We start from the raw sequence: 5,000 nt of genomic DNA, 5'->3' as shown, positions 1-5,000 counted from the left end.
TAATAGTAGCAGCTGCAGTAACAATAGTAATAATAAAAGCAGCAGTGACAATAGTGATAGTAGCAGTTGTACTAGAAAAAACAAAACAAAACATTGGAGAGATCATTCACTCAGTTCGCAGCCAAAGAAGATCCTGGGTTCGAATCCGGGCGGGTCACCTTTCCACCTCTCCGCCTTTGTTACCTCCGGGCTGGGTAGTGTGCGGCGGGGGTAGGGGAAAATTAATACTGCCATTGTTGTTATTATTATTGTTGCGGTCATTATTGTTGTAGTTATTATTGCTTGAGGTGTAAAAGTTTTGTTGTGAGGCTGAATGAGTTTATGCATCGCTCTGCACGTCGGGCTGGTATGTTGGGAGAGTGTTATTATTATTATTATTATTATCATTATTATTATTATTATTATTATTATTATTAGTAGTAGTAGTAGTAGTAGTAGTAGTAGTAGTAGTAGTAGTAGTATATCATTACTACTGCTACTACTACTACTACTACTACTACTACTACTACTACTACTACTACTACTACTACTACTACTATTCTTTTTTTTATCAGATTCGGAGAAAACACACATGCTTTTCACATTCATATCGTAAAATTATTTGAAGTGAACCAGACATTTTATATTCCCCTAAAATACGGTAGAAAGAGAGAGGAAATTCTGTGTTGTAATTTTTTCGCTCCGTTCTGTCAATTTCTCTTTTCCAGCATCTCGCACGTGTGGGGCAAGCTCGGGGCGCCCTCCCGTGCTGCTCGCGCTGGCTTCCGCTCATGATTTAGCTTCGGATCTAACGAAAATATTGATCATTGATGAGCGAGTTCGAAAATTATAATATGGCTTTAGTTCGTGACCTTTGCCCTGACATGTACACTGACCTCTCATTATCACTGGAGGTGTGATGGCGAAATTTATACATGTATTTTCTATTGTCTTCCTGTTTTACGATAAAACTTCCATCGTAACGAAAATATTGGTCACTGATGAGTTAGCTTGAAAATTATGATAGGGCTCTAACTCATGACCTTTGACCTGACGTAGAAGGTCAACGATGTACATCACTGACCTCTCATTCGCATTGCAAGTTTAGGTTCAGGTTCAGGTGGCATCGGGAAGATAATTTTATGCATCAGCGCTTCGTTCAAGTTTCTCTTCCTTAACGTTCTTTTCACTTCACCTCTTCTCTTCTCTTCCAAAATTTTCTGGTATAATGTCGAGTTTTGTACGGTGTTTCCCTGATGTTTCTCTGAATGTTCTCTTCTCTTCTCTTCTCTTTTCTTCCAAAATTTTCTGGTATGATGAGTTTCTTACGGTGTTTCCCTGATGTTTCTCTTCCTTAATGTTCTTTTCGCTTCACCTCTTTCTTCTCTTTCTTCAGAAATTTACAGCTCTGAAATCCAAATTCATACAAGTGTACCCCACTGTTAAGGGAATTTGCCTCCTCAAATAACCTAAAAGGAAAATTTCAGTCGAGGTTAAATATGTACTGTCTGGGACCAAAACCCAGTCCACGTGCCAATTTTCATTTAATTCGAACCTACACCTGTTCGACCTCTGACCTGACGTGGAAGGTCAACGATCTATGTCGCCGATTTCTCATTTGCATCTTGATTTGGGGCAGTCACTATAATAGCACAGTCCTTATCTTGGCAAGCAGCGGTGTACGATGTCGCCGGGGAGGAGGGCTTGCGTGGTGGTGGAGGCGAGCTGTCCCTGCACCGTGTCGAGCGTTCAGGATAGGTATGTAGGCATTAAGTAGGTAGAAGGTACACTCAAGCTACAAAATGGTGGACCCAGGGCATGTCTCTTTCCTACTCAACCTTCCACCTGCTTCTGCTCCCACCTGCTGGATTAACTTACCGGCATGTAGAAGCTACCGCATGAAGGGTGGCGGTAGAGTTAAAGGAAGTCAACTAAATCGACTAAAATCCTCACATCCAGCCCGGAGTTTCTTGCCGGCTGTGTGGAGAGCTGCCGTGTTGCTAGTACAGTGCCTTCTGACTCGTTATGCTTCCACTGGTTACAGTAAGAAACGCTTGTTACATGCATGTAGTGATGACATATTAGTGTTTTTTGTTTGTTCATTTTTGTTTTTTCATCGCGCTTGTTCTCCTTGAAGCGGCGTGTTGGACGGTAAGCGGCTGCGTGGCTCTCGTCATACACCGGCCTCCATTTAGGGAACAGGTTTGTTGGTGATGAACATCCCTCCGTCCGCCATGCTTGTGTGTGTGTGTGTGTGTGTGTGTGTGTGTGTGTGTGTGTGTGTGTGTGTGTGTGTGGTGCTGTCCCCTCTTCTCCTCCTCGTGCTACTGCTGCATATGATTAGGGTCACCACAAAGCAGCCAACCCGGTTCAGCCTCACAATGCACAGCTACGCGCCCTCGCATCTGACTCGCGTCTCAGGGCCCAGGGGAGGCGCGGGAGTGGCACCAGTAACGAGGGACTGGGGAGTGCTGCATCTGAGCCTGACACACAGGAGAAGGCAACAAAGACTCGGAACCTGCTTTTTGAACTACATAGTGAGAATAGTGAGGCTAGGCGGGTACGTGTAGCGTAGTAGGATTCTGCTTAGTGATGAGTGGTGAATCTGATGTGTGTGTGTGTGTGTGTGTGTGTGTGTGTGTGTGTGTGTGTGTGTGTGTGTGTGTGTGTGTGTGTGTGTGCGTGCGTGTTGATCTGTTTTTTGTGCCTCTGTTACCATCACCATCAACAGCGGCAGTAAACAGCTGTGTGTGTGTGTGTGTGTGTGTGTGTGTGTGTGTGTGTGTGTGTGTGTGTGTGTGTGTGTGTGTGTGTGTGCTGGCAACAACAATAGACATCGATTCTATTCTCTCTTTCGACGAAGTCAATCAATCAAACGCCTACCTGGGCACGTCAGAAATAACACACACACACACACACACACACACACACACACACACACACACACACACACACACACACACACACACACACACACACACACAGGAACATCAACAAAAGTTACCTTGAGTGAATACGAAATGTCAGAATGAATGAAAAAAAAGGTATATACAACAAACAAACAAACAAACAAACAAGGCGATTATTTATCTATAGCCTAATGAATGAAGGAATGAATGAATGAATACAATGACATTCTGAAATAAAACAGCAACAAAGGAAGGTCTCTCTCTCTCTCTCTCTCTCTCTCTCTCTCTCTCTCTCTCTCTCTCTCTCTCTCTCTCTCTCTCTCTCTCTCTCTCTCTCTCTCTCTCTCTCTCTCTCTCTCTCTCTCTCTCTCTCTCTCTCTCTCTCTCTCCCTCAGGAGGAAGCCAAGGAAGTGTTAACCTTGTCGTGTTTTAAAGCTCAACCAAACTTTACCTTTTCCTTTGCCTGTGACCATGGGGTGGGGGAAGGCAGCAGGGGCAGGGTGGGAAAAGGCGAGGGAAGACTGAAGGAGGTGAGGAGGTGGTCTTTGTTCGCGAGGGTCAGTCAGGTAGGCAGTCAGGCAAGAGGTCAGTCAGTTAATCAATAGTTAGGTTTGATGGCTACTTGATTATTGTAGTCATTGGTCAGCCCCTCTCCAAGACTTTTCCGAGATCCTTATCTGAAATGTATGGCTGCCTTATTTTATATTCAGCATGGTTTTCAAGTCTTTTTTTTTATTTTGTTGGTGGTTTAGTAGGGATTCTGCATGTAGGTAGCGTCAGTGGGGAATGACACTCGTGAGAATTTTGCTTCTGATCATCTCTGTGGCCTTTGAAAATTCGTAGTCCTTGTTCTGAGAATTCCAGCTGGTTAAGAATACGGTGATTTCAAGGACGTGTTCATGATTCTAGCGATAGTTTGAGAAAGGAATTTGCTCATTGAAGAAAAAAAAAAAAACTAAAAAAAAAAAAACACGTCTATTGTCATTCACTCAGTCAGCGTCAGTCAATTGATCAGTAAGACCAACAATGAGGAAGTCAGCTAGCCACTCATTTGTTGACTACGTAAATAAGAAAAAAAGTCAGTCAAGCAGTAAGTCAGTAAGTCAGTAAATCAGACGTTACAGTCGAGGAATGCATGAACAAGCGAGGGAGTGAATAAATCAGTCAGGCAATCTGTGAGTCAGCGAGCCCTCCGGTGAGTCAGTCGCTTCAGATTGACCCAACAGAACTGCGGGGAAACCATTTGTCTTTGTTTGTCAGTTGGTGTCGTGCTGAAGAGGGACGGAGGGACGGAGGAGGAGGGGGAGGAAGAGGAGGAGGAGGAGGCATGGAGTAACAAGAGGAGAGTGATGCGAAGGGGAGAGGGGGAGTAAAAGGCAGGTGTTTGGGGAGAAATTTCAGTAAGGGGAGGAATTGCAGATGGGGAGACGAGAGGAAAGGATAGGTAAAGGGAGGAAGTGAAGTGGAGAAGAGAATAAAGGGGATGGCTACGTAGAGAGAGAGAGAGAGAGAGAGAGAGAGAGAGAGAGAGAGAGAGAGAGAGAGAGAGAGAGAGAGAGAGAGAGAGAGGAGAATCTAACAAGTATGAAACGTCACATCTAACTTCTTTCCTTCTAGTCCAAACTCAAGTATCTCTCTCTCTCTCTCTCTCTCTCTCTCTCTCTCTCTCTCTCTCTCTCTCTCTCTCTCTCTCTCTCTCTCTCTCTCTCTCTCTCTCTCTCTCTCTCTCTCTCTCTCTGCAATAGAAGGAGAGGAGGAAAGCAGGTGAAACGAAGGAGGAAGAAGCAAACAGACAGGACACGGGATGCCGGGAGGAAGATGAGCAAGGGAAGGAAGGGAAAGAAGGATGATAAAGCCAGGCAGGGTAGGAGGAGGAGGAGGAGGAGGAGGGAGAGGAAGGATGCGAGGTTCGTATGATTGAAATAAATACACCTGATGCTCTCTCTCTCTCTCTCTATCTCTCTCTCCCTGATAACAAAAGTGAATAGTAAAAATAAAATGATGTTTTGTGTGTGTGTGTGTGTGTGGGCGGGAGAGAGAGAGAGAGAGAGAGAGAGAGAGAGAGAGAGAGAGAGAGAGAGAGAGAGAGAGAGAGAGAGAGAGAGTAAAAAC

This window comes from Scylla paramamosain, chromosome 15 (assembly GCF_035594125.1).
Source record: "Scylla paramamosain isolate STU-SP2022 chromosome 15, ASM3559412v1, whole genome shotgun sequence".
Classification (NCBI taxonomy): Eukaryota; Metazoa; Arthropoda; class Malacostraca; order Decapoda; family Portunidae; genus Scylla; species Scylla paramamosain.
This window is presented reverse-complemented; position numbering follows the sequence as displayed.